Source organism: Trichosurus vulpecula, chromosome 8 (genome assembly GCF_011100635.1).
Source record: "Trichosurus vulpecula isolate mTriVul1 chromosome 8, mTriVul1.pri, whole genome shotgun sequence".
Lineage (NCBI taxonomy): Eukaryota > Metazoa > Chordata > Mammalia > Diprotodontia > Phalangeridae > Trichosurus > Trichosurus vulpecula.
In genome coordinates this window covers 231,354,344-231,368,034 of record NC_050580.1, presented here as the reverse complement: position 1 = coordinate 231,368,034, position 13,691 = coordinate 231,354,344, and positions in this window count along the sequence as shown.

Sequence of the window (13,691 nt, the reverse complement as noted above, 5' to 3'; positions counted from 1 at the left end):
GCAATTGTTTCTGTCCTGACCAGAAATTCTGGGGGTCTTCCCCTCCCAGACTGATTCTTTTGTGAAGGCAAACTAGCCCATCTTTTACCTCCATTCCTCCCTAGTCTTTGGTTATGGGTGTTGCCTCAGACAAACTGAGACCTGGGAAAGACCTTAGCTTAAAAAGTCTCCCTCTGCATCTGGGACCATCACCAGTCCTCTTGACCTATGTTTTGCCGTTGGACTCAGTTGACCCTGGAGGAGAGGGTGAGGCTGGTGACTTTGCACATCCCTGCTTCACTTACATCCAATTCACTTGCAAGTCAAGGCATCACCCTCCTGATGCCATTGCTCCTCTCCAAGAACAAAGGACAAGCAACAACAGTATTACAGATGAGAAAACTGAAGCTCCAAATATTAAATTATTTGCCCAAAAGTCTCATAGGTAGTAAGTGGGAGGAGCAGGCTTTGGAATTAGGTCCTTATATTTCAGTTCTAGTCCTGTTTTCTACTCTCAGGCAGAGTGACTTGGCCAGACTCTCATAGCTAAGGTTCTTAGGCTGGATTCGAATCCAGGTCTTTCTTATCCCAAATACAGTACTCCATCTATACTATACTATACTATGTTGCCTCTCAGGCTAGATAACAGTACAGGTGGTTTCGAGACTGGCCAAATGAACCCAAAGAGAAGTAATTATAGTTTGATGTCAACTTGGAAGACCACCCTTGGTTCAACACTACAAGTTTTTTGTCTATCTCCATGTTCTTTTATAGTTTTATCTGTGCCTTGAATATAGATATGGATGGCCTGCTTGTTACATATGCAGATTGCATACAGGTAGGAGAGATAGCTAACACATCAACTGACAAAGTCAGGACCCAAGAAAGTTCTCAACATGTTATAAAATGAAATAAAATTGGTTAGGGATGAATGTAAAATCTTATTCTTGCACTAGAACAAAAAAAAATCCATCTTTAACTTAATGTCTCCATTAAATTCTTCTCTCCCTTCAAGATGCACGTCCAACACCACCTTCTACCCCAAGATTTTCCTGCTCCCTCAACTGTTTATGTCTTCCCTCCCCAATTACCTTGCATTTATGTTATGTTCATCCTGTTTGTACCTATGTAGTCAGAGGCAGAATAATGCAATGAATAGAAATCTAGCAACAGAACCAGGAAAACCTGGTCCCAAGGCCTGCCTCTATCACAAAATGGTGGAGTGACTCTGGGCAAGGCATGCAATCTCTAGTGCCCCCAGGGAATTGTAAGATTGTAGATTGCTGAGCAAGAGCTGGCCTGCATTGCTAGAAATTTCATCATCTGGAAGTTCCCTATACCAATGAAATTACAGATCCAGTCCCAATCCCCATTCTTAGGTAATGGGGGCTGTATGCATGGAGTCTGCACCAGAGCTCTTTAACAACTTCCAAGGACACACAGGGTTCATTGCGTTTTGATATAGTGAGGCAATCTCCTTATTGGCTACTGAACAAGAAGAGCCAAGGACTCAATAGATCTTTGAAAAGAGGTGACCCCTCCCCCCCTACTCTCTTCTCATCCCATCTGCAGACTGTGTATATATGAATATAATCTGGTAGTAGTTGCTGGGGAGCAAAGTTGGTTGAGCTTTTCTTTTTTAAACTCCTTCTCTCAACAGGAAAAAAGGGAAGAGCAGATTCTCCCCAGACTAAGCCTTTCTCTTTCCAGAAGATATCCTAAGGGGATACCCTTCCCTTTGGTCTCCACCTTTACCCAGGATGTGTTTGTAAATATTTGTAGCTAAGATGAATTTTTAAATTTAATTAATTAAATTTAAATTTTAATCTTCACTTTCTAAGTCCAGACAACCAACAAAACAATAGATCAAGCCCTGATTTATAGTATTTGCCCAAAATTTAACCATTAGCCTTCTTTAAGTCAGAGATTAAGTCTTACCTGAAACTCCCATGGTCTGAGCTAGTCTAGGGGCAAAATGACCCTTGATCTATGTAAATCACTTTCCATGCTATTTGGGGGAGCTTATATGACAAAGTTATTAATAAAATCATAATCATAAATTCTCTCCCATATAGCTCACTGTGCCCCCAGTTAGAAAAATCTCCAATGTTCAGAGTTAGATCTCCTACATATTGAAATTCTGTGAATTTCCTGCTAGCAAGGCATCCTCCATGCCCCTTTGCCCAGTATGGACTAAATATTTTCAGTCATTTCAGTCATGTTCAACTCTTCATGACCCCATTGGAGTTTTCTTGGCAAAGAGACTGGAGTGGTTTGCCATTTCCTTCTCCAGTTCACGCTATAGATGAGGAAACTGAGACAAACAGGGTTAAGCAACTTGCCCAGAGTCACAAAGATAGTAAGTGTCTAAGGCTGGATTTGAATTCACAAAGTTGAGTCGTCTAAATCCAAGCACAGCACTCTATCCACTGTACTACTTAGCTGCCCACATGGACTAACTATACAGACATGCAGTGCGCAATAGAGTCATGATTAAACGTGGTTTTTATATAAAGGAAAATAGATCACTAATTAAACCAGAAGTTGTAACATACTTCAAGAACATAGACATTTAGGAGTAAAAAAATGAGTAGAAGGGGATTTGAAGGACATCACCAGTTTCAACAGCCTGTGGGGAGGAAATAGGTCAGCCACATTCCTCTACAGAGTTCCTTCAATAGAGAGGCCAGCAGGGGAAACCACTAGTCATATCAACACCTGTTGTCTGTTCCTAGCCAAGTGCCACAACCCTTTGGGCTGCCTCCTCTCTCTGATTGATTGTTTCTCTCCCAGCTCCATCATGGACTGTTCCTTTAACTCTACTGCTGTCTCTGTTGCCCAGTAAGCCAAAAGCTCCCACTGCCTCAAGCAATACTATCCCCTGGATTGAAGATTGCAATGACAGCAATTTCAGCCTCAGACACTTAACTAGATGAGTGACCCTGGGCAAGCTGCTTTGCCCCCATCTGCCTCAGTTTAATCTTAATTTTCAACATTCTCTCCAACATTTTCCCAGAAATCCATCTAATATTGTACTTTGAGTACCTTTCTACTTCTTCCTTTTGACAAAGCCTGAGCCATGAACCTAAGCCTTAAGTCATTCCCCCTGGGATTCCAGGACTGGGGTGTCATGAACCAAAGAGTGTGAGAAAAAGAGCCTGACCCTTCTTTTAAGTAGTCAGGCTCCCCCAGGACTGAACCCCATCCATGCATGGATGCCTGTGTCCAGAGCTGAGAAGGTGCCCTTAGTGTAAAGCACCCCAGGGCCCAGCAGTGGCTATATATGTACATATTAGCTCTCCCCATGGAATATCACCTCCTTTGAGAGAAGGGAGTGTTACATTCCTTATATTTGTATTCCCAACACCTAGCACAGTATGTTCAGTAGGTGCTTAGTAAATGCTTGTTGGTTGATTTGCTGATATAAAATTAATGCAAGTTAATCCTGGGGAGGAAGCACTAGCAGCCAGAGAGGTTAGGAAAGGTCTTCTATAAGAGATGGCATTTGAGGTGAACTTTGAAGGATGCTGTTGTTGTTAAGTTGTTTTTCAGTCATGTCCAAGTCTCTGTGACTCCATCTGGGGTTTTCTTGGCAAGGATACTGAAGTGGTTGGATTGTTGGAGGTACCTGAGGCCCTACCTTGACCCATTGCCCATTGGCCTGCTTCATCTGGATTCTGCCAAGAAAATGGTGATGTTCAGTCATTTCAGTCATGTCGAGCTCTTCATGACCCCATTTGGGGCTTTCTTGGCAAATATACTGGAGTTTTGCCATTTCCTCTCTGGCTCATTTTACATTTGAGGAAACTAAGGCAAAATAGGGTTGAGTGACTTGCCCATGGTCACATAACTAGTAAGTGTCTGAAGCCAGATTTAACTTGGGAAGATGAGTGGACTCCAGGCCCACACTCTATCCACTGTGCCACCTAACCTGCCCCACTTGAAGGATGCTAGGGATTCCAAAAGGCAGAGATTCTAGGCATGGGGGATAGTCTGTGCAAAGGCATTGAGATGGGAAGTAGAACATCGCCTGTTCCGGATCTCCGGATTCCCAGGATAGCCTATCAGATGCCAGTCAATACTGCCTCCAAAGAGGTAATCCACAGTTTTCTCATTGCCGATCATGGCCTTTAATGGGAACTATAGCAACTGAAAAAAAACCAATGGCTCTTTGAAATTAGTGCACAAATGGACTCATTCCGAAAGGCACCAAAGATGCTCCTGTCACCAGATCCTAAACTCTCCTTTTGTGGTTTTTTTGGCTCATGACATTCCTCTGGGGGATGGGGAGGGGGAGAGGGGTGAAGGTCTGGATGATGAGACCAGCTCCACATGGTGACTAACTATAGCTTTGAGACATGTCTTTCCATGATGAGACAGCCATCCGTGGTGGAAAAATCAACTCCTTCTGCCAGGGGATTTTGTCTCTCACCAGCTGCAATGGCTCATCTTGCAGCCACAAAACACCCATTTTCCTCTTCCTCATTTTTCTAAATGCCCCTGGACATCCTACTCTTATTAATCTGGGTCTGGAAGCAGGATAACAAAATATTTGACATTCTGGAGCAGATATATAGTCCATTGAGCTCAAGATTCAGTCCCTAAAGAGAAGACCAAGAAATTGTATTGTCTCATGTCAATCGAACAGATTGTGTAACCAACTTCTTTGGAAGCCCTAAAAAGATGATAGAAAATCATCCTTCCTTGCGCTGCACCCTTTTTCAGGGGCTCCAAAGCAGTTATAGTTGGGGACATTCTCCAAAATATTATAGTTTCCCTAGCAATTAGTCTCACTGCATTATATAAATAGTTTCACTTTTGTTAACCAAGGCCTTTAATGAGATCTATATAGAGTTTTTTAAAAAAAAAAAAGCCATGGGTCCTTGAGATTCTTTTATGAATAGATTGTCTCTGAAGTACCAAACATGCTTCCCCACAATAGCTCAGAGACACAGCAGCTGAGAATGTCAATTTTAGAGTATTTCAATTTTTAAGAACCAAGAATTATTAAAAGCCTATTTCCTATGAACAAAATGCTGTGCTAGGGGTTAGTGACACATAAAGATTAAAAATGACATAGTCCCTGCCCCTCATAGAGCTTCCTATCTATCATTCAATCAAACAACAGGCATTTATTAAGCACCTAATAATTACCAATCAGTCACTGTGCTAGGCAATGGGGTTACAAAGACAAAAATGAAGGATTCCTTGATCTCAAGATGCTTACCTGCTACCTAGCAGCATAAGGATGGGAATAGGGCCTGGACTTACGGTTTTATCAGTTATGGAATGTCCAGATAAGGAGCACTGATAATTTAAGTGACTTGTCAAGACCACACAGCTGGTATGTGTCAGCAGCAGACTTTGAATCCAGGTCTATCCTTGCTTTGAAGTTGACTCTCTCTCCTTTAGGCCATGCTACATATTCATACTTGGTCATATGACTATGATCATAGTGCAATATTTTCCAGATATATTGCTATGTCCTCCTTGCCAAGATTTTATTTAAAATTTTTGTATCAATATTGATTAGTGAAACTGCTCTATAATTCTCTTTCTCTACTTTGTTTCTCCCTGGTTTAAATATCGAAAGTAAATATATCTCATAAAAGGAGTTTGATAGATTACTTTGTGTCATTTTTAAATTTTATTGAGCTACGTATGTTTCATTAGAGACATAATGATTAAAAATATAAATAGCATCTTTAACAGATAATATGTAATATATTATATATGATTATGTCATATAATCATATATGATAGTATATTATAACACATATGTTATCATTTTAATATGATACAATAATATATTATCATGATAATATAATCATTATCATGATAATATAAATGGTTTCTTTAATGGTATCATTTCTATTATTTGTTCTCTGATCCATTCATTCTTCAGGGTGCATTTTTGTTTTATCTGCCTTTGGAATCAAATTCAGTGGGAGAAATATTAAAGTCTTCCAACTATTATTTGGTTGCTCTTCATCATGTTTTTGTAATCCATGTAGCTCTTCTTTTAAGAGCTTAACCACAATGCCATACATTTAATATAGTTATCTTTTCATTGTCTATGGTTCCTTTAAGCATAATGTGGTTTCCTAATTTGTCCCTCTTGACGTTTTTACTGTTGCCTTATCTGAGATCCTGATTGCAACTCCTGCTTTTTTAGAACTGCCTAAAATATAACAAATTTTGTTCCATCTTCTCATTTTCACTCTCTCTATGTTTCTAGTGTATTTTACTTGTATGCAGCAAAATGGTTGGGTCTCATCCATTTATCTATACTTTTTATTAAGGAATCTAAGTGACATAGAGGATAGAGAGCAGGCCTCAAAGCCAGGAAGACCTGGGTTTTAGTCCTGCCTCTGACATATACCAGCTGAAAGATCCCGGACAAGTCACAGTCTCTCCATATTCCCAAGCAACTCTCTTAAGATTTTAAGTTTCATGATTGTACATGTATAACCTATATCAGATTACTTGCTGTCTTGGGGAGGGGAGAGGGAGAGAGAAAAATTTGGAACTTAAAATCTTATAAAAATGAATGCTGAAAACTATCTTTACATGTAGTTGGAAAAAATAAAATACTATGGGTGGGGAGGGTGAAGATTATACGTTACAGAGCAGCTGATCTGCATTGATAGAGGAAGTCCCTCACTGAGCACTCCCTACCCTGATGAAATCACAGATCTGGTTAAATAAATAAATGAATGGATGACTGAATAGATAGGTAGCTGGATAGATAAAGAGGAATAAATAAATGAATAGATAGATAGATAGATGAACAAATTAATGAATAAGGGATGAGAATTTTCCTCTGAAATACTCATTTTTTCCACCAACTGCTCTTTATTTTTCCCATCCATTCCCTGACATCTCCATACTATGCCTTCTGCCTTCCAACCTCCCCCGGGACTCTGTAATCTGCCTCTGTATCTCCCAGTTCAGATTGGCAAGTTTTTGCCTTATCTTACTGGAGAGAGGGGTGTTCACTTCCCTACTACCTCCAACATCCTCTTCCATTCCAATACCCTTTTATAAGGTGCCTTTACCCATTAAAATGTAAGCTTTGTGACAGTAGGGACTATATTTCTTTTTTTGCTTGTATTTGCATCCCTAGTACTTACACAATGCATGGGACATGCTGTTCAGTCATTTTTCAGTCATATCTGACTCTTCATAACCCCATTTATGGTTTTCTTGGCAAAGATACTGGAGTGGTTTGTCATTTCCTCCTCTGGCTCATTTTACGGATGAGGAAACTGAGGCAGACAGGGTTAATTCACTTGCCCAGGGTAACCCAGCTAGTAAGTGTCTGAGGCTGGATTTGAGCTCAGGAAGATGAATCATCCTGACTCCAGGCCTGGCACCCTATCCACTGTACCACCTAGCTGCCTTTTTTGAGGGTAAGGCCTATATTTCTTTTTTGCTTGTATTTGTATACCCATCACTTAGCAAAGTGCCTAGTATATAGTAAGTACTTAATAAATGCTTATTGACTGATAGAATTAACTTGAAACTCAAACATTTTAATGACACTGTAATGGCAAACAACTTTGAAAGATTTAAGAACTCTAAGCTGACTGATCATAATTAATGAGGACCTATGGTGGTGACAGAGAAGTGGTGGATTCAGTGTGCAAACTGAGACATTTTTTGGACATGGCCAATGAAGGAATTTGTTTTCCTTGACTATATATTTGTCATGAGGGGTTGATCTTTCTTTATTTTTTTTCCCTACGGGAGAGATAAGTGAGACAGAAAATGGATTTTATTCATATAAAATATCTAATAAGGAAAGAAATTTATACATTTTTTGAGTTGCAAGCACAATCACCACAATAAACAACACTGAAAAAGAAATAGGATCATAATAATTCACATATGGTTATAGGTGGTGATATAGGGAGAGAACAAGATGAGAGATAAATCCAGTGGAATCCAGCAGTGAAAATGTTTGTCTGCATGATCCTTCAATGTTTCTTAAACTGGGTGATTTCTGTAGTGTCCTTGTAAGGTTAATGGGGAATAAGATCTTCCCTGCCCATCAATAGGCCTCACGTGAAACCCATTAAGGGAAGCTTGCTTGCTTGCAGGAAGGCTTACACAGCTTTTGTTAATTTCTAACTAGGCAGCGTAAGGAGAATTCTGACTCTGAACCTATTAGCTGAAAGAGTATATATTGTAACAGGTGAGCTTTTCCTTTGGGGGGCTTGCTTATGAGGAAGATGTTGTGATTCCCTGGCTGAGACTCTGAGTAATCATATGTTCAGAGCTCCCCGACCCCTCAGAAGTAAAGGCTCTCTCGATTCAGTAGTGGATGTAAAGCTTTGATTCAAGCAGTACAGCCCTCTCTGCTGGACTTTGTTTCTCTGCTCTGTATTATTCTCTGTTTGTATTTTGTTTGATTAAAAAAGATTGTTGGCCCCTGATACAGCTGTCTTTCCTTAGTAAAGCAAATAAAAGAATCTGCACTAGCAGCCATGCTGGTTATGCTAGTGTGGTTGCCGTTACAGCTCCTTAAATGTTATCTCACTATTTGGGGCCTAACTTATAACTTTGACTTGTGATGCAGTTTTAATTTTCTCTGGAAATTTACTAGCTGTTTTACTAAAAAAAAAAACAACAACAACAAAAAAAAAAAAACACCATGCTCTGGCCTCCCCTGATTGTTTACCATCCCTGGCATAGAATCAGCACCGCCAAGGTGGCCCCAGAGCTGAGACAGTGGGCAACCCTTCACCACACTGCATCTGTAGAGAAGGCCTATAGTGGCTAAGATGTTCAAGAGGAAATGCCCCACTCTCACTTTGAGGTCAAAGACAAATGCCCTCCTTCTTTCTCTGAAGTGAAGAGGAATGAAAAAAGAAGGTGGCAAAATTGGGGAATGCCCCAGAAAAACAACACACAAACCCTCAGACAGTGGAGCAATCACTGATAGTCCCTGGACAGCTTGATTATCTGCCCCTCTCAGCAGATGACCGGAGACAAAGGGGACTCCTCCTTCTCCCTCAGGAATCACTTAAGCCCCTATATAGTACATCCCCACCCCACCCCCCAGACTTTGCCATTCTTCCTCTCCCTTGTCCCAAGTTAGGTTTCACCGTTGCTTCTGGAACCACCAGCTGCCGTTGGTGTTAATTGTCCATTTACCACCAATAAAGAAAATGACTCTTGGAGTTATCTCTTCTTGGTAGAGGGTAGCTATGAATAGAGTGGTGGATCTGGAGTCAGAAAGACTAATCTTTCAGAGTTCAAATCTGGCCTCAGACACGTACTGTCTGTGTAACCCTGGGCAAATCACTTCAAGCTGTTTATCTCAGTTTTCTCATCTGTAAAATGAGCTGAAGAAAGAAATGGCAAACTACTCCAGTATCTCCGCCAAGAAAACACCCAGTGGGGTCACAGAGTCAGACAGGACTAAAACTATTGAACATCATCATTTTCTTGGCAGAATCCAAATGAAGCAGGCAACAACAGGTCAAGCTAGGGCCAAAGGTACCTCCAACAATCCAAAAGCATTGATGACAGCTAGGACTAAGTGCCCTGACCGCTGCACCTCTGCAAATGGAAAAGGACTGGATCTTCAATGCTCCCTCCCATCCTTCCTGAGACAGAAAAAGAGTCCAGCCACTTACCCATATGTTCCAGTGATAGGGACTGCGGCACACCCTCCTGGCTCACAAATAGAGATCACTCAGTCAGGTAGCCATACCAACGTCCCAATGAGTATTATGCTGTGATTCCGGATTAGAATGCAAGGGCTGGGGGATCGCAACCTCAAACCTCCATTTCCCCTTATATCTATGAGTGCCAACCAAAGCTGTGTTTAGGACCTCTGGCTACTGAGCTTGGGTAGTAGGTCTTCTCAACCTCACCTGAGGTCTGAGTCACATGCCTAAGTAAGAGGGAATCCATCCCCACTATGGTCAAGACAAGGCAACTACCCTCCAAACAGTGTAAGTGGTACTACCACTAGTAGCTAGGTGGCACAGTGAATTAGAATGGCATGAGGGCTTGTTGAGCCCTCTTCAGGGCTGCTCATCCACCTTTGGTGTCCAATGGATCATTCAGTTCTTACTTGCAGCTCCAAGAAACAAACCTGATTTTGGTTTATACTTTATAGTATTGGTTTTGTAGGACCTCTCAGAAATAGGCAAGTGATACACATCAGGGCTTGATTTATTGTTGTGTTTATTGGCCAGACTTTAAAAAGTAATGAAGAAAAGTTAATAATGCAGATTAAATCTTAAAGTGCATCATGGGGACAGGTTTATGTGTTTGTTTTGTTTCTTGGAGGGGTGGAATTGTTTGTTGTTGTTGTCTGTCCTTCACTTTCAAAGAAGACCAATGACATCATATGTTGATATCTGATATCTTGACTTGAGCATGAATTAGACTTAAGTGACAGCAGAGTTGTCAGTTCACTCTCTCTTCTGGAGTCATTGAAGACCAGTGGCAAGATAAAAATCAAGATGATGAGTGATGGCCCAGGATGCAGTGGATGACTTTGACATCTTCAATGTCTGACCAAGCTCTTAGTGCTCCACAATGCCTGCTTCAGCCACCTTTAATGGCATCCACCCATTCCACCAGGGGAAGTCTTCACATGCTTGGGATAGACACCCCTGTAACTCACCAACAGGTTTGAGACCAGTTGGTTTCCTCAACCTGGTTTAGCCCATCTACTAGGTTTTACCTGGGTGTGGCCACCGTACGTGCTACAGCTTCTTGGAGCTGAGTGATCTCTTGGACACCAAAGGTAGATGAGCAGCCCTGAAGAGGGCTCAGCAAGCCCTCACACCAAAGGCGTCAGTTTTCCCTTAACAACCCATACACCTCATAAATGTTTGTTAAATATTTATCAGCACATCTGACAAGAGATCACCATAATATACAACAACCAGCTTTTGATAACCTTAGTTGTTACAAATTCTCCACTAAAGCCTTCTTTTCCTTGTAGCATGAAGACTGGTATCTTGAAAACTAATCCCACAAAATACTAGCCCCAGAAGGTATTGCCCAGCTCTAAAGGCTTCTATTGTGGGCCCCAGCAATGTACTATATGTCTTCTACCCAAGAAGCAGTGTGACTAAATTCAGAGAGGCTCACCACCAAATGTTACCCTTTAAGTGATCATTTACTTTAGTCATAGCTACTCTTTCAAGTACCATTTCTGAAGGTGTAGAGGGGTCTCAATTTTCACCAAAAGAGAGAACATCCACAACAATAAAATTAGAGATCTTAGGAAGTGTGAAGTTCATAGGATTATAGGCTTTAGAGACAAAGGGAACTTTAAATATCATCCAATCTAGCCCAATTCTCTTGGCTTTGGTTTTTTTGTGTGTTTGTTTTTATAGATGAGGAAATTGTGGTCCAAAAAAAAAAAGGTTAAGATCGCACAGTAAGACATAAAACTGAGATTTGAGTCCAGTTCTTCTGATTCCAAATTACATCCTGAGCCAAGGCAATAAGCTATATATGGTTCTTTTGTATTTGTAACTGTGTGCAAGCATGCATGTTTGTGGTTCTTCGTGCGGAATGTGTGAGTTGGTTACTGAACTCAGGTTGAAAGAGGAAGACAGGCTAAAAAGAGGAAGACATTCTTAGAGCATAAAATAAATGGGCCAAAAGTCTACAGAAATCCTTTTTGGAACAAGCAGGCAATACTTCATCAAACAATAGTAAAGGCTGATAATGGATGCACGGTGTTGGATAAAACCAATGAAATGGCCAAGATCTAAGAATGAAGCCAAAAGACCTCCCATGGGTGTCATCCACATAAACTCAGCCAACAATATGATGACAAGGAAATATTGAATGATGTGACTGAGTCACAGAGATTTGTTGCTGGAAATAGAGGGGTTTCATGATGGCAGTTGAAGACCTGGTGATTTCCAGCAGAAATTATAGAAGGACGTAGTGATCAATGTAGATTGTGGAAGAAAATGGTAGAAATTGTGCAACACATCACTGCAGGGTATAAAAATTTAGCACTTACCAAATGCCTAGCAAGACATGACCTGATGGCTAGAATTATAGATCAGAAATTTACTATCATTCATTAACTAAGAGGGAGTCAACCCATCCCCATACTACAAATACCTCAAAATATCCTGGCCAACTTGGCCAATAAACTGCTAGAACCATACCTTTATCAAAGGCTAAATTGCTTCCCACAATTACCCAGGCATAACACTAAGCCATAAAAACCTGATAACAGCCTTTTTGATAGGTGTCACCACAACAAATTCTCATAATCTCCAAGGAACAAGGAACAAAAAAAAAATCCTTCAAAATATAGAGACATATGAGAGGACATTGAAATTACTCCGTAAGAGGATGAGGTACATATCCTATTGTCCTGTCTGCTCTGGAACTGTTCTAAGGATGCTTTCACTGAACCTAAAGAGCTTAGTTTTGATCATTTTCTTCAACTACAAAAAAGCAATTATTTAATCGACCTGTTCTATAATCCATGGAATGGTAAGTATTGTTTTTCTAAAATAATGGCAGGATAGAAACCATCAAAAAAGAAAAAGATAATAAGAGTTTTTGCTTATATAATGCTCTACAGTTGGCAAAAGGCTTCCCTCAAACCACCGAAGTTATAGCACAAATATCATAATTCCCATTTCACAGATTGTAGGATCATTAATTTATTGTCCTAAGGGACTTTAGAGGCCATCAAGCCCAACCCCTACATTTTACAGCTGGGGAAACTAAGGCACAGAGAAGTAATTGACTTGCCCAAGGTTACATAACAAGTGAGGGTTTGTGAGGGGACTTCAATCCAAGTCTTCTTGACTTCTAGTCTGGTGCCTTTCAGAAGAGGAAGCAAAATTGCAGAGGCATCAAGTGACTTACTTAGGGTTATACAGCTAGCAAGTGATAGAATCAACACTGAAATTCAGTGGTCTTTCTACTAAACCATGCTGTTTCTTCATGGCTTATGCTGTGGACCCATGTACTGACAATATTAACTCCTCCACATTACATTCAACTAAATTATAACCTCCTTGGGTGTCTTTTCTTCTTTTGCATTTTTTCCCCCACCCACAACCCTCCAAAAGCACGTCTAATACAGTTCTAGACTCAATAAATCCTTGTCAAGTAAAGAAATGAGTGAATGAGTTGAGGAAGGAAGGAGGAAGGGAGGAAAAAAGAGAGGAAGGGAGGAAAGAAAAAGGAATGGAGGAAAGAAGAGAGGAAAGAAGAAAGGAAGGGAGGAAAGAAGGAAGAAAGGGAGGAAAAAGGAAGAAAGGAAAGAAGGAAGGAAAAGGGAAGGGAAGGAGGAAGGAAGGAAGAAACGAAAGAACAAAGGAAGGAAAATTAATGCAAAAGACACCCAAGCAGGTTATAATTTAGTGGAATGTAATCGGGAGGTCCTGGCTCCTCCCCCTTCCTTCCTGTGATAGGACCTTACTTTCACTAAAAGGAGACAAAGCTATCTTCCCACGTCAACTTCACTAGCCTCCTGATCACCTAAGGACAAAAGGCATTCCACATGGAGTCTGGGCCCCTGCTACTTAATAGATTTCTAAAGACAATGCAAACCACCATGTGTTCATCATATCCTGGACTGCTCCCCAGATGAGTCTCCGAATCCTCTCTATCTCCCACTCCTTCCCTGGTCCACCCCCCATGCACAAACACACACGCTGAGCAGGCACTTGTAAGTTGTTGAACAGCTTACAAGAGGAGGT